Below are 24973 nucleotides of genomic sequence, written 5' to 3'. Positions count from 1 at the left end.
TTCTCGAAAGCATGCCTGACAAAATTATTGAAGATTTGGATTCCGAAGATATTTGAGATATTCAGAAAATTGGACATGGCTTAATCTTCTTCGCTATCTATAAGGATCCAGAATATACTTACTTTATAGGGTCGGAAAATTATATTATGGAAATTACTAACGGAATGGCAAACTTATATATACCCTTCTCACGAAGGTGAAGAGTATAAAAACCGCCTTCAAAAGATACGCCATCTATTGTAAATCCTGCATTTTTAAGTCATACACCCAATATAAAAACCGGTTAACTAATGGAAATAAACGTAAAATAATTTGAAAATATAAAATATTCGAAACCGGTGGGTTTTTTAAAAAAAAAAACCTCTTTTGGTAATCATAACATAATCATGTCAAACCATTATATGATTATGTAAAAAGTTTGTAACTGATATGATTATATTATGGTTGCAGCACAATGTTAATAAGTTTGAGCGCAACCATATTATGATTTCAGGTCAGTCATAATAAAAAAAAACGGTTAACCGGTTTCTGTTTTTGAATGCTCTACACTCGTGATTGTCGACAAATAAGTGCATAAAATTTGTCACTATTTGGTGTTGATTTTGGGCTGATGAAATCATTGGACCAAACTTCTTCGAAAACTACGATGGTTAAAAATTTACTGTTAATTATGCTCGCTATGGCGACATGAGAACTGTCCAATCCAATAATGTCTGCATAAATTGGATGATATTGATGTGAATGGCATGTGGTTTCTTCAAGACAATGCCTCATGCCGATGTAATAATTAAATTATTACATGATACATTTTCAGGTCGTATACTCTTTCCTTTCGGTGATAAGAATAGGACGTTTAGGTATTGTTATTTAACATTATTGGATTTTTTTATTAGATTATTTGAAGTCAAGGTTTTATAACAACAAGCCCAATACCACCCGTCCTTTGAAGGAGGAATTCAGCTACATGTATGCAAAATAGTCATGAAAAATTTCGACAAAAGAGTTTAGTGTTGGGATCCAAGAGAGACGTGTTCTAGATCCATTTAGACGATAAACATTTAAAATTTCGTCAATAAACAATATAATTAAAAAAATTTGCAAAAACTAAATTTAAACTTCTGCATTTTTCGTCACCTTGTTTATTCGAACTTTAACCTACACATTGTGTAAACAAACTTAACATACACATTTTTACCAACACACATATTTTACATAGAAACTATTACACTAACACACTTGTAATCTTAGTTCGTTAGTTCTATTTGTGTTTTATTTTTATTTTTATAATCCATACAACAATCGAAACAACATAAATCTCTATTTTCCTGATTTAATATAGACCCTCACACATACAAAGTCCCTCACAGAACCCTGCAGTTATTGGATTTAGTTCCTAAATGACAAATATAATAGTTTCTCAAAGTGACCTCTGGTAACCCACCATTGTTGAGGGACAGTTCGATTTAATGTATCTCATTTGTATCTTATGTTACTTAGTCAAAGGTCATAAATTTGCTTACTTTTCTCTATTTGCGGTTTTGTGAAATCGAAATATCGTCTAGGTTAGTGAAAAGTAAAGTTAGTAGAAAAACAACTTAATATTTAGAACACTAAAATAAGTTTTAAATATTTAATTTAAAATATACCAGTCCAAAGTTGAAAGTTCCTACATTTAAACTGCCAGGACACTAATATACATACTTATACATTTATGTGAATTTATAGGAATGTTCTAAGTTACAAACACTTCCGAGAATAAAATTAGAGAGTGTGAGAGAGAGTGAACTGTGGATTCATGGCTTGATATCCTTCGAATGTGCTTTAAAAAGACTACACTTCCGTGTCCACTCAACCATGAGTATGTTTGTTTTTGTGTTGATGTTGTTGTTGTTTTTGCAAACATTTGGCAGCTACTGCCAACACCAACTAACAGCTACAACAACATACATATAAAATATTCCAGCAACAACAACTAAAAACATTTATGATTTATTACTCGAGTCAACTGTGATTGATTTCTGGTGTGTGTATGTTAGGTTTTTTTTGTCTACTTCAATATGAAATGAACAAAGGATTTTTACATACTAACACATACATACACTCACAAAATTGTACAAACATTGATTTATGCGTGTGTGTTTGTATGTTTGTGTGTGTGTAGCATTTTTTTTGATAACACTATAGGACATTTGGTAAATAAATTGATAACAAAAAATATGTAGATAGCTTTTAAATTAGTCTAATACCCCATTTGCACTACCACGAAATCTAGTACTTATGAGATTTCGAGCCAAATCTAGTTGATTTTAACTAGATTTCCGATAGAAAACAAAATCTAATTATTTAGTTGATTTCGGCAAAATCTACTCAAAATCTAATAAAAATAGAAATGCAACTTAAGAAAGAGGACTATGTAAGTCATTCAGAAGATTGTTAAATATACAAGGTGGCGCAAAAGTAAACTGCCGATGTTTTTGGCTGTAATTAAAAAAAAAAATTTGATTCTTCTTGTGGATTATTTTTATTTGGTCTTTTAATTTTTTTACATCAAGTCGAGAATATGATGTCATGTAAATGGCCGCCGCCACAGTTGGTTGTAATTTGAGCCCTTTTTATTTCATTTTCCATCACTTTGGTCAAAACATCCGGCGATAGGTCCTCACATTCTTGACGGATATTGTCTTTAAGAGCTGCAAGAGTCTGAGGCTTGTTGACATAAACCCGCGACTTCAAAAAGCCTCACAAAAAGAAGTCTGGAGCGGTGAAATCAGGTGATCTTGCTGGCCAGTGCAAATCGCCAAAACGGGAGATTAGGCGCCCGGGAAATGCATCCTACAGCATATCGGTTGTGGCACGTGCAGTGTGTGCCGCTGCACCGTCCTGTTGGAACCACATGTTTTCCAATCCCAATTCATCAAGTTGCGGCAAAAAGAACTCGTTGATCATTGCTCTGTAACGCTCACCATTCACAGTAACCGTTAGGCCCGCGACGTTTTCGAAGAAAAAAGGTCCGATGACTCCTCCAGCGAAAACAGCAAACCATACAGTGACTTTGAGCGGGTGTAATGGCTCTTCGTGGGTTACACGCGGATTTTCAGTGCCCAGAAACTTAAATTTTGCTTATTTACGTACCCGCTAAGATGGAAATGAGTCTCATCACTTATCTGAGACGAAATTCACGTTGTGCCAAAGTCACCGACCGATTATTGGTCAAATAAATAGTCAGCAATATTCCGCATTCTGGAGCAGTGTAGCGTAACATTATTTATTAACGTGTATTTCGCATGTGTTTATTACACAAATGTCAAAACAGAACTGACATTAGGTGCCAATAGCAAAATTTATAGCATTTTCTGATAGGAGGATTACTTTTGCGCCACTTTGTATGAACTATTTTTAAAATAAAAATAAATTTATTCTTCGACAATTACTGATGGAATAACTTTTCTTTCTAATCTGAAATATTTTATTAATTCGAGTAGAAAATATGTATTTCCTCGATTTTTGGAGTAATTTTTGTTCGAATAACAAACCTAATTTTGACCATTTTATATAACATCCCACTGTGTTATGGTATGTTATGGCTTTTGAATAGAATGGTGTATGAGAGCAAAATTAAAGTTTAATTTTATTTTTTGAAAGATTCTCTTCTTCCTTTTGTCCTTCAGTGTATGTGAGTGAATGAGTAAAAATGTGTCTGTGAGAAAATGTTTATGCATACAATAGTTTGTATCAAGTATGCCCGACACGTGAGTAAATCAGTGATTTTCCATTTATAGTTTTGTAAAAAACACACACTCCTCGTACAAACAAATCAAAAGCAACAATAACAAATAAATACAACAAAAGCAAAATCTTTCTCATCATTCAGCACTTCAAAACGTCATCATCATCATCCTTTTTATCGCCATCATCATAGAATACAACAATAATAATATCAACAGAGTCATCATCAACCCATTTCTAAACAGTGAATCAGTCAGTGATAGTGCTCACTTGCAAAGCTTCCATTTCCCACACTTTTCCTGGCTAACAATGTATGGCTGTGTGCTGATGTGCTGGTGTTGGAAACTGTTTTCTGGTCATATGGTTTGTTTGAGTTTTATAAGTTAAAAATCCAAAGCATAAACTTGAATGAATTTGATTAAATTTGTTTTGCAGGAAAAAAATCAGTTTGAAAATACCTAGACTTTTACACTGGGAAAAATGTAGGTAACTAATTTGCAAACCGGACATTTGAAAGTTCATCAGCCACATACAAATCTTGACCAGGAAGTTGTGAAAAGTCTGCCAGTACATAAGTTTCATCATCGATCGCATTTTTGCTTCTAAGTTCTTTACCGCATTACGATATGAAACTTTCTGAACTTTATAGCTTTAGCTTTGTCTCTGCGCACCAAACAATCAGAGCATTTTTTTGATAGAAGTGTTCGGTGCTCTTACCAATATCTCTTACACTTTTGTTTCCTCCTCATCCAGGTTTTATTTCAATGTTCAATTCTTCCTTATACTGTTTAATATCTTTTGAAACAGTAATGACGACGAAACTTCAGATATTTTGCTATTTGTTTTGAAAGTCCATATTGAATTTTTTTGAAAAGTTTTAATTATTTTTTAAGGTTTTTTTTCGCTGTCCATTTTGACCGAAATAACAATATTTTTAAAGGCTAACGTGATTAAAAAAAAATAATTATTAGTTGGACCAAGGATACGTTTTGTTTGGAATAGTGTGTATAAGTTTTTGCTGGCTCACTCTTTCGATGATTTCGGATCAATTAGAGGAAACAATCCACAAACACATACTATAAAGAGAACTGAAAGTTTTGAAACCCAATGAACTCCGACCACCCGTCAAAAATCATTCATGTTCTGTAAATCAGTTAATTTCACTTGATTTCAAATACGAATTTTGATTACTGGTACACAGGTTTGTTTACTCGAAAGATTTGATTCTTCCAGCAAAATCATCCTACTGGCTGAAGCACATTTTTACATTTCTTAGGCGTTTCTTAGGCGTCAAATGCATGCAGAACGTATCACGTCTTGTTGCGGATTTTGGGATGGAGTCTTGCTATGAAACGTTATCATGGCGATATTTTATTTAAATTGGATGTTGTGGATGACGTCCAAAAAATTCATTAAGAGCATGAGACATTTTCTGATCGTGTACACGATCCTAGATCGAGCCTAGTTCATGAGATTTTCTTGTTTGGAATTAGATAGTAATTGTCACTAATGCCTGACTACTTGGCTGACTCCAATTTATATATTTTGGGTCAATTGACACGTAGTATGTCAGTTGTTTACTTTACACATCCCATGTAATCTAGCGTTAAGAAAATGTTCACTTTAGTGTCTCTCAGTAATATAGAGTAATCCACTTTTTTGTCTGAGTAATTCGTACAAACGGGTTTTATGCAAATAATTTTGTTATAATTCTCATACACTTTATTTTATTTTTGCTTAAGTATACTGGCATCCCATGTAACTTTGCGTGAAGTCAATTGTCACTTATAACGTTTATTTTTTATAGTTATTTGACTACTTTGGACCAGACAGTCTCACTGTAATCCAAAAGAGTCAATAGCCCTGAGCAGGGGTCATGCCTAGGGCTTGTTATATAACTATTTGTCACCCCATATGATAGGTAAGATCACTAGTTCGGGACAGTCTCCTAGAACTGCTGAGATTTGACTCAAAGTTTGCATCAATTTTGGGACACCCTTTATAATAAACAAAAGGAAAATAATATCAAGTCCTTAATGCATCCAGCATAATGCACAATGTTAGTAATATCTATGGATACAGCTATCATAATTTTAGTTACAGTCTTTAATAAGATAATTTACAGCCTGGAATGAAATTTGTTAATCCAATTGAGACATTCTAATAATAGGTCTGTTCATTTACTTTCCCAATAAATACTTGCAACGAGAGATTAAAATCAAAATTTACAAAATTACTCTCTTAATTTCTCAAAAATAGTAAAAAGTAAATGAACGCTTTTTCAGTAACAATTGTTTTATTCTTTTTAAAATGTATAAATACTCACATTTTCTTCAATTTTATTGAAAATTCTTTTTTTTACATTTTTTCACCACAAAAATAAAATTTAAAATAAATAAACAATAACACAAAACATATGAAATATAAGCTGCTAACTATTACGAGTTAAAAATAGATCTTGTAATAGTTTGCAACTAAAGAACACTCTCTAAAATTTATACGCTCTCGATTTTTTCTCTACTTGCAAGTTTTTTGAGTTAATGAACGCTTTTCCAGTAACAATTGTTACTAACAGAACTAATTATTTTGATAAATTTGAAATACATTGCAAATTCTCCAAAGCAATGAAATCTTTAAAGATTTCTTTTCGTGTTTTTATCGATAATTTTTTATTTATTTCATTCGTGCATAAAAGGGTACCAAATAAAATAACTCCCCTTGTATTGGTACAATTTGATTATGATGACAAGTACTAATGTACATATTCACAGATATTTCTATGTATGTATGTGCATTAGGAGGTCCCTGTTTGTAAGTAAAAAGTTTAGGTAATTTAAATAAAGATTTCAAAATTGTTTCTGTTCTAGCAATGGCTAATAGATGGACAAGATAAATCCGTACAAAATTTCAAAAGTTTTATAAAACTTCAAAATATATTTGGGTATATTTAAAATTGATACACATTCTGATTAATTTAAAAGAAAAATATAATAAAAATGTTAAAAACATTTTATTTGGGCAATCCTAATGGAAATAGATGAATGTTTGTGAACTGTTTGGTAGCTGGCTTGTTAGCTTTCTTTTTTTTTGTTGTAGTTTAACACATATTAATTAGCAAAAATGACAAAAAGTACAACAAAATGAATAAAAGAAAAAATAACAACAACATCATAAGCCATAAAGGATCAAGGAGTCATCAGTGTTTGTGAGTATAATGGTGAATGTGGTGTAAAAGGATGAGGAAGAGGAAATGACATAAATAGTGTGCCCGAATATTGGTTAAATGTATGATTTATTCGATGTACTACTTCTAGTTGTAGGTCCGTATAGAGAGTAATAGAAATACTGGCTTGTTATTGTTCTTAATGATATTGTTTGTGTTCTAGTTTTTCTTACTCTCTTTTTTCTAATTTTATTTATTCTTGAGTATTGTTTGTTTTGTTAGTGACGCAAAGAAAAAAGAAAATTAAAACTATATGTTCTGATGTTGATTAAAAAAAGGCTCCCTTTATTTATTGCAATAAAACAACGACAAGGACTACAGCAAAAAATAGCTGGAAATAACATGAAATTCAAAGTGTTATTACTGCAAATATTTTTGTGTATATGAATGTACTCGTACATTAAGTGGTTCCCATTTGTATGGGAATTCCTCTGAATTTGTGTTCTAGTACTACAATGGTTCTTTTCAGATCTTTTTCAAAGTTGTTGGTAATGAACTGTATACAACTAGCATATATCATGTAGAAGGTTTTTTGGCGAGTATTATATTAAATATTTTGATTCAGCTCTGTAGCGATTAAAGCTCAATCAAATATTTTTAGAAATGGAAATGAACAAAACTTAAACTTTATTTTTAGTATTCAACATGGAGCACTTTGTTTAATTCCATTCATATATAACCATCCTAATGTTTATGAGGAAAATCAAAAATTTTTGGAAATCGTTGAATCCTCATTCAGATCACTTGTATTTCTTTTGTGTTTCGAGTTGAAAATTATTCACATCTTAAAGTTATTGGCCCATAATCATAGTCAAAAATAAAGTACATTTTAAGAGAATTAAACTCGACTTTACTTAAGAGCGGACTTTAGGTCTATCATAGACAAGTTAAAGTATACTTCTGACGCTGAAGTCGACTCTAAATATAAAACTAGCTGAAGTTGTTTTTAACTCGTTTAACAACAGCATCAGCTGTTCTTCGCCGAGTAAAAAAGTTCGTCAGAAAGTAAAAAATGTTTAAGTTACAAGATATTGGTAGAGATTTTGCAATTATTGAACAGTTATCAATAAAATTAGTACCAAAATATCGGTATTATGATATTAATCTTATCTTTTCCACAACAAACAACTTTCTTTCTTTAGATGTCCCGGTTACTTTTATTGTTTATTTTTTTGGATTTTTTTTTAATTTTGTATGTCAGCTGTTCAGCGTTGCCACTTGTCTGTTTTTTGTTTTATATTGTATGAAAACATTTTCTACATTTGCGGTGGCACCCAGTTAAAGTCGGTTCAATTTAAAACATACTTTAATTTTGACTATGGTTGCAAATTAATAAAAAGCAGGTTTTTATTTTAAAGTTGTTTTTAAAAGAAACCGACTTTAGTGTTTGACTATGATTATGGGCCATTGTAATTTAAAAGTTAAAATTTCGATAACTTCTTTATTATTGGATGGATTATTAAGAGTGCGGGATTTTTTGAAATGTTTAGCTTTTATTTTGACCATTGTTAGCCATGACATTTTTCCCATATTTCTAGGAATATACGGATTCCGTGCAAGAACGTATCAAGCCAATTTCAGTTAATCTGTTCTAAAGTTCAGCGTATCCCTTAGAGAGCGTTCTGGAACTATAGTAGTCGGACAGGGCAAGGTCTTGACTATAAGACGGGTGAGCCAAATCCTCCCAACCAATTCTTTCTAAATAGTTTTTTAACACGTATTGCTACATGTGGCCTAGCGTTGTCATAATGGAAAATTACGGTTTCATGTCTGGCCGCATATTCTGGGGGTTTTTCGGTCATTGATCTCTTCAAACAAATATGTTGCGATCGGTGCAGGATTGCTGTGATGGTTTGGCCAGATTTCAGCAGCTCATAATAGATAGAATCCTTTTGGTCCTAAATACAGAGCGTTATCTTAGCGCCTGGGATATTTGGCTTTGGTGTAGATTCGGTTGGTTGGCCGGGCTTCACATACTAGCCTTTACGTTGCGCGTTATCGTAATAGATCCATTTTTCATCGCAAGTAATAATTTGGTTCAAATACGTTCCTGGCGTTCTAGGATTCAGACATACAAAAACGTGTTCCAACATCTCTCTCTGCAATTCGTATGCTACCAAATTTTCCTGATTTTGGATGAATCCCGCTACTTGCAGACGTTTTGAAATTACTGATTGAGTAGCTCCCAATGACTTTTTTAGCCATACACAAATAGCTAAGTGTTTTGCTTGTCTGCAGATACACCCACAGTCTCTGGCGGGAATCGAACCCGCAACCATCAGATTAATTGTCCAGCACACTATCATTGAGCAAGATCTTCTTGGGTTTGATAACAATCTTAATGGGTTCTTGGTCTTAAAATTTTCTTGGCTTCTTTGTTTCCGCGTGAAAATCACTACTTCTGAACTGCACAAACCATCTCTCGCACGTTGAAACCGATGAAACACATTCCCCATAAGCTTTGGTGAGCAATCGGTGGGCTTCAGCGGCACTGCTTTTCAAATTACAGAAGTAAGCAAACCCCTGAGAAAAAAATTTGCATGCAATGAGAAAAATTATTAACGCAAACAGTTTTCTTAATGTTAAGTATCGACGTATACAACTACAATATGGTGATCTTGTAATAAGAAAAAATTTTTTTTAGTGAAATTCTGGAAAATTTTTAATTTTCCTCATATATGGATAATTATTCATCATATATTCAAACAAATCTATATCGAACAAAGTAAAGTACATACATATATTTTTACATTCATGCAAACAAGAAAGTCAAACTCATTTTATGTGCCAAAAGCATCAATCGACCTATAAATGCAAAAAAAAAAATAAAATAAAAACATCATAAAGTACAAGAACTTAAGATGAAAAATACCAACCAACAAAAAATTAAAGAATCTCAATAATGACGATGATTATGATGATGGTGATGATTTCTTTACTTTAGTTCTCGTTGCGACCATTTTATTTGTATTTTCATACTCGTTTCATTCATTCTCATACATGTCAATATGTATGTAAATTTTTACTAAATGAAATTCCATACATCCATCCATCTATCCATCATACGTGCAAACTTACTCATTTACTTACTTTTCTTGCACTTTAGTCGTACTTTACTTGTTTGCTTTTTTGTTTGTACTTTTTACACAAAAAACAACAACTTGGAATAAAAGAATAAAAGAAAAATCTAAAAAAAAGAAGAACTCATTCATGAAATTGAAGAAAATGAACTACAGGTTGTATTAGGTTGTTTGAACAAACCTTTAGATACTTTACTGTGAGTACACACCTGTATATTTGTTGTTCGTCCGTAATGGTGAAACTCAGCAAATAATCAGTCATTTAATGGCTGATTTCAAGTATTTATTTGCTTAAAAGAAAATTTGAATTCACATCTCTACCAGTTAAAACTTGATAATGGTGTAACATTACAGATCATAGCACATAGAAGTAGTTTAGTAATATAAAGTAATACCAAAATGACTCAAAAATATGTTGAAAACTTTTTCCGAAATTTTTTTAATACTACAGAAAATTTGATATTGTGACTATAGCGTTCAAATACAATGAATTAACACTTTGAAAGTCCCTTAAACAACTTTCTTCCAATAAATGTTTGTATACTCACATACATATGTATGTAGTTGTAAATGTTGTTATACATTCCCATTCCCATTGCAAAACAAAGTGCGAACAGAATCATGTAAAAGTGGCAAATCAATGGATAGATGATATTTGTGTTGATTGCTCACTTTATGCTTAATTTTCGAATTTTTGGCATATTCATGTTTATAGGTACATTTCATTTTCTTGTGTTTTTTTTTGTGTACAGTTTCCTCACAAAAAGATTTGTATATACCGTGGGACAAATTATCGACTCACCATCCACTATTAATAATTTCATTGATTAACACAACATCTGTGCTAATTTCATACTGGATTACTCATTGTTTACAAATTAATTGATTTGAAAATCTCAATAATTCGTTTAAAATTATATTAGCGAGGCATCTTGTATACAGATGATATTAACATTGAATTTATTCCATGAAAACTGGAATTATGCCTCAGAGAATTCAAAATTTAGAATAATCTCAATAACTCCTTCAAACTCCGATTACAGATTAAAATCCGATTATTTACACTAGTCATATTTATATTTGTCCGCTCTCTATGCTTCTATTCCCTGAAATCTGTGATCATCCCATAGCGAGCTTAAAATATGCCTTTTCATCAAGCATGTTTATAAAATTTTAAATACTTTTTTTTATTTGTTTGTGGGTATTTGGAACTATTTTTAAGGATTCAAAAACCATCAATTGTATTAATTTTTGATAAAATTTTCTCTACAAATGTGATCAAAATCCGCGTCTTTAGGTGCATTGAACCACCACAAGGAGTGAAAATTTTCAAAAAAAAAGGCCGCCATTATTTTTATTTCGGCAAAAATATTCAGAAAAATTATGATACCCGAAAAACAAATGAAGTGACCTGGTCACAAACGAACTCTAATATACATATATATGTATGTTGTACTGTTGCTTGTTCAAAATTTGTGATGAAATCAAATAATTTCCAAATATTATATGACACCATAGTAGCATTTTAAAGTAACATCGGGAAGTACAAACAAATATTCACGCTAATTCTCAGAAAATTTGGTCATATATATCCTTCACCAAATTATACTTTGAAACAAAAATTTTAATTATTTTTAGATAAACAAAACTTAAATTATTTTTTTCAAAAATTGTTTTTATAAATTATTTTAAAATTTGTTTTTAATTTTTTCCAATTTTTTTGGTGAAAAAAAAATTCGAGTTAAAAAATATTTTTCCGATTTTGACCCATTGTACTAGCCTTATATACATCGCACAGTGGGGTCAAATGCCCCCTTTTTACGGATTTATTAATATCTCAACAACAATAATAGCGACGGTCGCAAAATTTTACGTGAGTAGCCCCTAGACCAATCCGCATATTGTACCAAAATGTTTGGCATATAGGAGGGGGAAGTCAATTACCCACCATATAAAATAATTATTAACTGTGCTATATCTATATAACTACAATAATTATGCACTCTAAATTTGCTGCGGGTAACTCTAAACACAAACTGGAATCGGGTGGAATCGGGTTCCCCCCATACAAATGAATTATTAATTCTCCTATATCTAGGGAACTACATCAGTGAGACACACTAAATTTATGCATGTTGTTGATAAAAAAAACTACCATATTGTTTTAAGATGATATCATTCAATTAACTAGTAATGGGAGGTAGAATAATAGAGATCTTTCCCAACTCCTGACACTAAAAGAATTCCAAAGTTTAAATGAACTGCTTTGAAATATATATAACACAATATTTGAAATGAGACAATATAAAAACTACAGATCTGGACTGGCTCCCGATATAAAACTTTAAAATTCTCGCGATCGCGCTCCCTAACATGATTTTTTATTAAGATAAATTTCCTGCTATCGGATGACTTCGTATTAACCACAAGAAAAAACTTCGAATTAATCACAACAAAAACATTTAAACAAGCATATACAAGCGTGAGTGTGTGAGAGTTAAATTGTTAAAATCCCGCGTGCTATTCATTCACGATTAGAAAATCGATAGATGGAAAACTAAACTGAAATAAAGAAAAGTAATTGGTAAAAGTTTATTATTGTTTATCTCATTATAATATAGCCACGTCCAGGCCTGACTCACACGTGACTCTCGTCGTATTATTAATCACAACACTTGCACCTCTCTTATAAAACAAAAAAACAATGACAATAACAATAACAACAACAACGACAGCGATCAGAATCGCAAAGTGCTTTTTGTTGGTCGACTTAAAGGGTGAAGCTTTTACTAATTTACATATAACTTATGAGGCTCAACGATGTGCAACCTAATTTTTTCTGAAATAACGCCTAACTGTCCAGGCTTTTAAATTATATTAAATTCTCTGCCCAACTGAGCCCAGCTAATAACTTTATGTCCATTTGAACTTATAAAATTAATTTTTTTTGCTAACAAAGCCACATCCACAAATAATTCAATTATTTAATTTTTTGCCTGCTGATGTAGGATTTTTTGCTTTTAATCTGGTTTTCACGATACTTGAAATTTGTTTTTTCAATTAATCCGCAAAATTTGTATGTTTGGCCCCTCTGTGCATCGTTGAAATTTACTTTTAAATATGTATCATTAGACTTAGTAATCCGGATATAGATCAAAAATATGCCAAGCATCGAGGTTGTCCCGGTCCTTATATCTCGTCCATTTGCTTTTTTTATATGAAAACTTTTCGGTTTTTTTTCAATTTCTTATCATTGCATGAGGTTTAACCAAAAAATCGGTGGGGTCACCTACAATACAAATAAATTAGTTATTTCTAAATATACTGAGAACTACAATTGCAAGATTCTTTAAACTTTATCCGAATAGCTCTTTTATCATTTTAGATACTTTGGCGAAAAATTATCGGTATTCGATTAGTTACATTGATTTATTTTTTTATAAAATTCATTTTACATTTTTTTATTTTTACGATAGGGGTAGCGAAGCTTAACGGGGTAAGGTAGTATTCAATAAATATCAGTTTTAGCTTATAATACAGCTAAATACGTCCATTAAGGGGTTAATTATATATATTTGAAAAAGTCTTTAGCCCACTGTCCTTATATACGTACATGTTTGACACATGTACTACCCTGCAGCACACCGAATCTCCTCCAGAGTCAACATATCGAAAAAGGAATATAAAATAGAATGATCGAGATGCTTTCAAAAATATTTTGACTAATATTTTTAAGAATTTTATCTTAGAATAATAATAAATTAGAGTGTTTTTAATTATATCAAATCCCGTTAAATATTTCATGAAATAATTGTTAATTGAAAGATAGTTGATTCCAAAGTTCTTTTAAGTTGGTCATAGGTTTTTGAGTATTTACTCAGGGTAGGCTATTAAATTTTCGTTAGTGTTAGTTTCTTACGTGTTTTTCATTTTAAATTGATGAGTGTTATTCATTCGTATAAAAATGTATATTTTTGTCATCGATTATTCGAATAATTTTTAATCGAATACCATGTAAGTAACGATGTAGCTAAAGCAAAGTTTCCAATTTGTAACTTTGACAACTACAGGGCAGTTGTCGTATGCGATTTCCGTGAACAACAGTAGCCAGTTTGCAAATTTTGAAGTCGTAGTCATACAACTGAATACGACCAACGCTTTTTCAGACAAATGTTAGTACATCCAGCCATATGAGATGTTACGTGAATATCAAGTGTGGAATAAACAACGAATAAAATTGTGACTGTAACAACCGACATCTGCAGCAAAAACAAGAAAACCTTTTTACTTTTTTCCATGTTGTAAGTAAAATGTTTACAATTCATTTTTGTTCACTGTTGGAGTCTTGTTCATCTCCAGCTTCCTTTTTCCTTACATTTTTTTTTTTTTTTTTTGGAAAAATCATCATCACGTAGTTTTCATCTATCGAGAACATTTGCACACGCACACTCACACTCACTTACTCAAATGCTGGCTGGCCTTGTATTAGTTTTGCTGTAATGTACCCAGCAAACATGCAGATTTGAGTTTAAAACAAAACCTTAACAAAAAGGACATTATTTTCTATAAATTAATTACAAGAAAAGTCTCTCAAACATTTATGTTCGCTGGGCATATCATACAAGTGAGTGAGTGTGAGACATTGGTTCGTTTCTACTCACCGTATAAATTCCAAGTTTTATACATGTATTTAGTGCTTTGTCATCATCTCCAACCATTTGAATGAGAAGAAGGATGAAAATGATGGATTTTTGATTTGTTTCCCAAATAATTCTATACAATTCTACAGCACATAGCGACATCAGTCGCAATAGCTGTAGCAGCAACATCAACAACGACAGCTTCATCAGCAGCTGCTGCTCAAGTGAATGATGTCTTGTTTACACTGGCCTTTTACGGTGCTTTCCAACCAAAGTTGATTTACTCAAAGCTTCAACAAAAAAATAAAAATCTTGTATATTTTTTGTTTGTTTGTATAGTTATATGTATTTTTTGTCGTTCCCTGTTGACCTCTCTGTCGTGAAGTTTATTAACAAAGTTCAGGTACTTTTTTTTAGTGTTTGTTTGTTTATTTGTTTGCCATAGAATTGATCATGACATTGGTGTATGGTGGTCAGTAATTGTTTTTAAAGAAAAAATCGCTTTTTTGTTTGTTTTAAAATCTTGTTATTTCAATCAAGTTTAATTGACAACATCGAGTAGCATCGTTGTAGAGTATTTAAAATTTAATAAAGTGGTGGAGGAACTTTGTTTAGATATTTCGTGCTAATGTATTTATAGAGAGAGATACAGAATAGGGTAGTTTCTCATTTTTATTAGAATTTCGATGAGTGCGATTTGGAGTGATATTGTTTAAAGGAAAATCAGTATGAAATAGATGATAACTTTTTGAGATACTATTTGCAAACAAATTTAATATACTGTTTGTAAATGAAATTAAAGTTGAGCGATTCTCATGATTTTTAGTAAGAATTTCTTACATCAAAGTTAAACTTTGGGCTTTGATAAAAGACAAAAGAAAGTGAATTTAAAAGTTTTGAGTAATCTAGAATTTTTTATGACCATAATAAATAAATTTGGACGCACAAAAATTGATTTTAGGTTGAAATATGATTGATCAAAGATTGAGCTTATTTTTTCGAGACACGCATTATTTAAGAAGCTATTAACAATTTGAGATTCTTTGTACTAAAAATTTATTTTAGGTATTTGGTAAGAATGATCACAGATTGAGCTTATTTTCCCGAAAAATTAATTATTTACGAAGCTATTAGCGAGCAAAGCTACTATTTGGGGAATCCAGGGTGATCCTTATACATTACAGCTCAAATGGGCTCACAAACCTCAACGTGGTCGTCCCTGGGCGATGTTATTGACAGCCATCAAGCATCAGGTAGTTGTGAGAGGCTATTGCAGCGTATGTTTTCCTAGTTGGTGCGGCTGTAAGCGGACGTCTGTGTTACGTACTCAGTCAGTCTGATGGCGTAGGTGGCAGCCTCATCATCAGAATTGGATACAATAGGCTAATTATATGCTTATCTGAAAATAGATTATTAACGAAACATTGAATAATATCTGATATAATGTTGGCGACCTTTAGCATGAAAACTAGAACACGATTTGGATCATGGAATGTAAGGACGCTTTTGGAACCATCTCGTCTAGCACAACTCTGCAAAGAATTTAATGTTTACGAAATACTGTTGCTAGGGATAAGCGATACACGTTGGCCCGGTGTGGGAGAATTCACACCATCCGGTTAACTCACACTGTTACATTCACGCAAACCAGATTCTCTTTCCGGGTTAAGCCTGTGGGTTTTCTTATGACGAAGAATGAAAAAAGATCCCTTATAACTTGGAAACCTTTAACGGGCATTGTTATATCCATCAGGTTTCGCCCTCGTGCACGTAACATTAGCTCTATCCACTGTTAAGCCCCGACGGACTCCTCCGACCCTGAAAGCGAGGAAGAGTTCTATAATTCTTCCTTGATAAGGCAATTAATGAGAGCAACCGAGGTTACATAATGTATGTAAAGGGAGATTTCAACGCAAAAATTGGCTCTGACAATATCAACTTAAGACGTAAGACCGAGAATGACGAATATTTTTTGGGCATGTGTTCGGCAAACAATCTGGTAATAGGTGGTCGCTATTCCCTTATAGGAGAATCCATAAAGCGATTTGGGTTTCCCCGGTTCAAAGAACGGAAAACCAAATCGACCATGTAAAGCGGTAAATGATGGTGTTCTCTATTAGATGTGCGCAGTCGGTGGGATGCAGACAGGGCAAGTGATCCCCACCTTCTAGTCGCAGAAATGCATATCAAACATGTACTTAAATAAGCTGAAGGGTAGAGAAATTGACGCTGCATATTCTGTAACCATGAGAAATTTGAGTAGGATCTTAAGTAGGTGAGATAACGGAATGGAAAAGATAGAAGTCTATATTTGTTGAACCTGCCACCAGAATTCTCAGAGAGTAATCAAACTACGAAAATGCACGAAATCTGATCACATTAGAGCTCGAACCCATACATTGTTTGGGCATGTCGCACCATGGATGAAATCGCGAATTCAATTAGCAGTCTCAAAGGAAACAAATCCCCAGGGGTAGATGAAATTTCTGCTGAGGTCTTGAAGTCCGACCTACATACGAGTGCTGGTATAATACTACTAATTATTCGAACATTCTGGGAGAGCGAACATCTCGACGAAGGAGCTGACTGAAGGCGTGATAATAAATATACCAAAAAGGGTGACACTAATAACTAGTGCGGAATTTAATTGCACAAAGGATCTTCGACAGGGTAATAGCAACTTTAAGGCAGGAACAAGTTGAATTCAGACCCCATAAGTCCACCACATCGACCATACAAACAACATACGTGTTGTGGTGGAACAATCCGTAGAGTGGAGCTCACCGGTCTTCAGGTCTTCAATAAACTAAACCACGATGTGATTTAGAGTTCACTGGCACCTCTCAAACTCATAAGCCTTATGAAAAGCTTATGCATCTTTTAGGTTAAAACATCACAAATTGCTGAGTGAAACGGTGAGAGATGGGATAGGTGCCCGACATTTCTGTACGGCTGTGAAAGCCGACATTCGTGATATACGAAAAATGCAAGTATTCGTGAACCACTGTTTTCACAAGATCCTATGTGTATTCTGGCCAAGAACCATATCTAATCATAGCATCTGGGAAAGAACGAGCTAAAAAATCCTATCAATTGAAATAAGGTTACGAAAATGGCATTGGATCGGCCACACCTTTAGAAGGCAGACTAACGAAATTACTAGAATTGACATAGGCTGGAACACGCAAGGGAACAGAAGAAGGGGACTCCAAGCTCATACATGGAGAAGAAAGATTGAGGCTGAAGTAAATATTAGTGTAAGAGTTGTGGAGAAGTAAAGAGAGAAAATAGAGAGAGTTATAGATATCGATCTATTTAAATCACGAATGGATTTAAATAGATCATAAACATAAACAGAAGGGATATCTGATGATAGACATATATAAATTTAAACCGACAATTGATCAAAATATTGAATTGGCCAACAATTTTTAGGGTATTTGTTCCCAAGGTCAAGAAGGGTAAATTTCCATAGTTTTTATCAGAAAAAATATTTGAGGGGATTCTGATATTTTATGAAGAAGTCACAGGATATTACTAGCAGTTGTTTCTATTTGGAAAATAACTTACGTATTTATTAAAAATTTTAACATAAAAACTTTTAAAATTTATCACAACAAAATTGCTTCACCTCTAAACTACTGTGTAACCTTGTTAACATGGAACCTTGGGAACTCTTCACCCAAAATCCCCAACTCCCTCCCGAAAATTACTTAAACAATATGTTCTGATATGTTTACATTGCTGCTCTCTTCTTGTTTGTTTGTATGTATTTTGTTCTTTTGCAAATTAAGTCTTGTTATTTTCAACTTAATTGCTAAACAATGATGCGTAACACAGTTTTGAGTTGTCGGGATGCTGGGATGGCTGCACAATGTTGTACAGAATTGGCTGTTTCATATGCTAAGTTCCCACCTAAAATTAAAAAGGGAATGTTGAATAAGGTGTTCACGATTCTGCAATAAATTGTACATTAATATACTTATCATCATCTCAAAAAAACAAAACAAAAAATGAAATACAAACACAGATGGAAAATTTTTGCTTGTTAGTGCCATTGCCAACATTTTTATAGGTCTTACAACTGTTTAGGTTGCTGTAAATATACTTGTATTTGTCAATACATATGTATATGTATATGAAGAAAGACAAGTGTGTGGGAGTGTATGTTAACGTGTTTGTGTAAAAAGTATAAACTCTCTATTAAGGCAGGTATGTTAACACAAAGGTATACTAATAAGTTTGAAATTTATTTTTGGGGAAAAACAACAATTTGCTGAACAGAAGAACAACTTTAACAACTGTGTTGTAACTGTTGCTACACAAAGTAACAACAACAGCAGCAGCAGCAGCAACAACAACAAAAAGGGTTAATTTGATTTAGATGTTGTAACGAAATAGAAATACAAAATAAAACATTGTTAAATTTGAAAACGCACCCACCCACCCACTCACCCACATATACAATACTATATTAATTTACTCACTCACTAACTCACTCACATTCATCATCATCCTTGAAAAAAGGGGTTGGCCAAATTAAGGAAATAGTAAATAATTTTCATTATGATTTATACACTCTTTACCTTGTATTACATACAAAAAAGGTGATGATATTTACAATTTTCGGAGAATTTATATACTAGATTTCCCTTTTGAATAATGGCAATAAATTTTATATTACAACTATAAACACTGTATAAAATAAAGGAAATTTTAATTAAATTTGGAAAATTTATAGGTTTCCTTTAATGCTAAATAAATCAAAAGACTTTATACCTATAAACATTAATGGGAAAGCTTACGCTATGGAGAGGGAAGCTTGCGTTTGAGTACAGGAAGACAGGGTTTTAAACTTTAGATTTCTTTGTGTAAGCTTGATGAAAAGCGATAGATATTTCTGGAATTAAAGCTGTAGCTTGACTTCAGATATAGAAGATCACACGCATTCGGATATACTTTGATATCCGGACGATTTTGAGAATCATGTCGTACCGTCATCAACTAGTAGTTCCGACAGTGCCACATCTATCACAGTCCAGATAATGAAAGAGGCCTTTACAAAGACATCTTAGTCTATGCTATTGTATATATACACGCAGACAAAAAATATAATTGGGCATGGTTACTGTAACCATTCAAATAGTCTTACAAGTTTTTTAACAATATTATAGTCACAGTAACTATTTACATGATAGTGGTAACCATAATATGGTTAATATACGACTCACATGATTGTATCAACCATATATATGGTTACAGTAAACAAATATATGTTTGTGGCAACCATATTTATGATGAATAATTTTATCATAATATCTTGTTCTCAGATTATGATAAGCCTTAAGCCGAGAGCCGAGAGAAACATAATATGATAAGTCCTTCATCATATGAATGGTTGTCACAAACATATATTTGTTTACTGTAACCATATATATGGTTGATACAATCATTTGAATCATAAAGGTCAAAAACTGTTTGTGATTACATTTTAAGAGAATTTGAAAATCCGAAAACATCATATTAATCAAATTCCATTTGAAAATATATTTACATTGTTTTTCTATAAAATTTTTGCAATTAGTGAAAAATAAATAAATTTTTTGAGTTAATACCATTTTTCTGAAACTTCTCGATATTTTCGACTCAAAATGCAACCAAATTTAAAAATTTTATTATTTTTAACTTGAATAAAGGCTCAATTCAAAATAATACATTTTTTTATGAAAATATGAGATGTATTTCTATTTATAGTTTTGTATTAACTCATAATAATACCTTTTTGTTGATACAAGGTAGTCACTAATTATCACGAAAATGGTCTCATATGTGGTTTTCGAGATGAAAGTGTAATCGGAATACGTTGAGATTTTTACAGTAGATAGATATTGATGGTGTTAGTTGATTTCTTGCAAAAAGTGAATTTTTTAAAATTTGGATTTAATACAGTATTATTGATCGAGTGCGATATGATAAATGAAATCCGGAGAACAGAGTATGCAGCACAGTCGTCTCGCTTCCGTATTTTGATAGTAAAGGTCGTATCAAATTTCAGCCTAGCTACTTTATAATCTGTCTGTTGCCCCATTATAGTGTCATGACTAGGGGGCGGATTTATATGCAAATGCATGTTTTTTCTCGAACGTCCAAATACAATGTAGACCAATTATCTATCCGAATTGCACATTTTGCTGCAAAATGGCATCGATTTGTTAGTGCATATTTTTGCATATTTTATTGATAATGCATATTTTGTTATATTTTACTTCAAAATGCATATTTATATGCATATTATGCCAATTTTTAATAAAAATATAATTTTTTGTCATTAATGGGCAATACATTATTTCGACAACAATTTTTTTTGTCGAATTTATTATAGAAATAGCAGTAGATAACATTTACTAACTAACTTCTTTCGACATCGAGAAATTGGCATTAAGTTCTTCATTTCTTTAACAGTAATTGAAAATTATCATTTCAAAACATTTTTCTTCAAAAAAGTTTAGTTTTTTTAAGTATCAAAAATTCATTAAATGTATCGAAAAACATTCATATTTGTTTTAATTGCAAATTCGATTTATAAGAGATTTCGTTATCGAAAGATTCACATACACAGTTACCGCTCCAGACAGTTATTTCTACGAGACTTTCGTAAACTAGTGATTTTGGATAACTTAGAGACACTATAGATTACATAGAGACACTTAAGTGATAATTGTCTTTATGCTAGATTCCATGGGATGTATAAAGTAACCAATTGACTTCTCTGTGCATTACAAATAGCACGTCAAATGACCCAAAATATATAAATTGGAGTCAGCCAAGTGATCAGATATTATTTCCCTCTATAAGGGATACATTTACTAATTGCTTAATTGCTTGGTTATTACGAGATAAAAATTAAGGTTGGATGCTACTTTACAGCACGATCAAAATAGAGAAGCTCTAAAGATTATGGCTTTAAACAAGTATTCATACCAAGATATTACAATTAATATATCGTCCATCGTTTTTTCAGAAGAAAAATTATTTTAAAAATAGTTTTAGAACTTTAATTGTTTAATTCCTGTTATAATTTAAAGAGCTCTAACTGCTGCCAACAGTGTTGTGTATTTTTTTGGACATTTCGAATTCCATACTTAATTATTTTATGTTTCTGCACAAAAATATAAGTGCATATTTTTTTAATTTTAAGGTCATATTTTGATTTTTTTGAAGCATATTTTAGGCGCATATTTTCCAATAATAAATGCATGAAAATCCGCCCCCTAGTCATGACTAATACGGTTATGCTTCAGTCTGCCTGACTCTTAGAGACTATGAATCTCTGATATTCATTCGATTCATATAGCAAGGTAGCGACATATGTCTAGAATCATATATAGAATGGCCTGAGGATGGAAACTAAAGGCCATGTACCTCGTACAGTATGACTTAAAAATGCGGGATTTACATAAATGACAAAAGCAGTTATAATATTTACTTTCCAAAATATTACCAATCGATGATTCCTTTCTAATATTCCCTAGAAATGTTCCCATGATTTCTTTTTTGGCCTTCGGATTTATTCTTTGAAAATGTTGAAGCTGTGACTATAGTTGATGGTTTCAGGAGATAGTTTGTAAAGAATAAAAATTCAAAAAATTCGGGGTAAAACTCGGAAATTCTTTTTTTTTTGTGAGTCCAGTCAACTGTAATAAAAAAAGCTCCCTAAAGTATACAGTACAAAATTTAGATATTTTATTTGCAAATAGAACAGGGTGGTGTGCGTTGGTTGGAGAAACTTGAAGAACTAACATTAGTAAATGCTACCGGGCGAAGCCGGGGCGGTCAACTAGTGAAATATTGAAACTAGTATTGGGCGTTTGAAAAGTTCCTTCCTCTTGTTGGTTATGAGATTACTGAGCTTTTCTTGATTCATTATATTACAACAATGTGTAAGAAGATCGAAAAACAGTATTTTTCTAGTCTATCTTTAAATGTTCACTTTAAAATCTAAAAGGTACAGTTTTTATTCCTTTAAATCTAAGTTTGCCCTTAAGAAATGGCCTTCCTTCGTTATTAGTTTCGGCATTTCTCAATCAATGCATTAATTAAAAGTGTGTTTTTTTCTCTACGATAATAAAATTATTGTTAAGAAAAAAGTTATATGCTCTTAAGCTACTTGAATGTTCATTTTTTTTTTATTTTTTTCATATAATTATAATGGTTTCTTCCCTCTACTAAGAACTTTTACATTTTATTTGTTTATTAAACTATTTAATGCTTAATTAACCAAAAAAAAAGTTGCTTTATTAGCCGTAATGGTTTGGAATAATAAGAGTAAATGAACATAAGGCGGCCAACCCCTATGGAGACTTTCATATTTTTATTTTATATTTTTGTTCGTTTACAATTGAACACTTACTAATTAATATTGCTTAACATAAACACAAATAAATAAGTATTTCTGTATGTTAGTATGTGCGTATTTAGAAGTACTTACTTATGTACAATATTCATTCTTACATTCAAACATTTACTTAAATGAAGTGCTAAGAAATTATGCCTTTAAGACTGTTTGTTTGGTGTTGTTGGTGATATAAAAAGTTGTATCGTTATGTAACTCAATTCACATAATGGAATTGAATAATTTATAATGGTGGTAAATGGTAAATGTTGTATACTTTTTCATTAGCTAGTACTAGGGTGATCCTTATATTGAACTTTATAGATTTCCGATGCTCCCAAGGTCAAAAATAGTTTTCTGTCATTTAAAAACCACATGCTGAACATTTTACTTGGGAGTTACACATGCAAGTTTTGCCTTTCAAGTTTTAATACACTCACATTTTTTTACTAATACACTCACTCTTTTAAGAATTGAAGAGATATTGCTTTAAATTTCACTTTCAAGCTAGTGTTTCAATTTTCAATCAAAAAAACAGCTGAATACATTTTTGTTTAACAATTTTTAGTAAAATTGCTTTCAAGTTGCGTGCAGCCTATGTCACAGCTTTCAATTTTTGTAAATTTTGACTAACAGTATATATATGTAAAAGACTATCAAGAAAAACTTGATCGTGTGGCTGCAGTGTTAGCAAAATCGGATAACGTTTAAGTGTGGCACATTTTATTTGAAATTTTGAATATTTGAAGAGATCTACAAAAATCATCGTTAGAGCTTTATATAATCTCTTACACTTTACGAGATATTCGCATTTGAAAACTCATATTTAATATAATTTTTTTTTCAAATAGATCCAACACTTTACCGAATTTTCAAATAAATTATTTTTAATTGAAAATAAAATATTTACTAATTCAAAAGTTATGATATTTCGAAATTGGGTTGCTTACATAAATTTTTAGTTATAAAGAAAATTTCAAGTACAATTCAAACTGAATAAAAACAAGTAAGAGAGCTATATTCTTATATACCCTTCACCAAATTATACTTTAAATTAAAAATTTTTAAATATTTTTAGATAAACAAAATTAAATTTTTTTTAATTGTTTTTCAAAATTGTTTTTTAATTTTTTTTAAAAAAAATTTTTTTCAAATTTTTTTAAAATTTTTTTTTTGGAAAAAAAAATTTATGACAAAAAAAATTTTTGATGAAAAAAAAATTCGGGTCAAAAAATATTTTACCGATTTTGACCCATTGTAGGTCCAACTTACTATAGAATTATCTACATCGTTGCAATGGACTTTAAAATATCTATCATTAGATATCCATATTGTCTATATTAATGACTTAGTAATCCATATATAGATCAAAAATAGGTCAAAAATCGAGGTTGTCCCGGTTTTTTGCTCATATCTCCGTTATTTATGGACGGATTTTGCTGATTTTAAATAGCAAACTTCTCGAAAGCATGTCTGACAGAATTATTGAAAATTTGGATCCCGAAGATATCTGGGGTCTTCAGAAAATTGATTTCAACTAACAGACGGACAGACAGACAGCAGACAGACATGGCTTAATGGACTCCGATATCTATAAGGATCCATAATATATATACTTTATAGGATCGGAAATGAAAAATGTAGAAATTACAAACGGAATGACAAACTTATATATACCTTTCTCACGAAGGTGAAGGGTATAAAAATAATCAGCTGTTTCATCGCAGTCACCTTTATAAGTGTGCCCTGGGTAACATTTTGCAAAATATTTTATAAAAGAAAAATAAGTTCAAAACTTACATATTTTACTGCGAACACAAGAGTCTTCCAAAGTAAACATATTTTTATGTAAATTTTAACTTTATGACAAAATTTCTCTAATTGCATAGCTGCTATATAAAATTTAGAACGT

Source organism: Calliphora vicina, chromosome 4 (assembly GCF_958450345.1).
Source record: "Calliphora vicina chromosome 4, idCalVici1.1, whole genome shotgun sequence".
Classification (NCBI taxonomy): Eukaryota; Metazoa; Arthropoda; class Insecta; order Diptera; family Calliphoridae; genus Calliphora; species Calliphora vicina.
Note: the sequence above shows the minus strand (reverse complement) of the source record.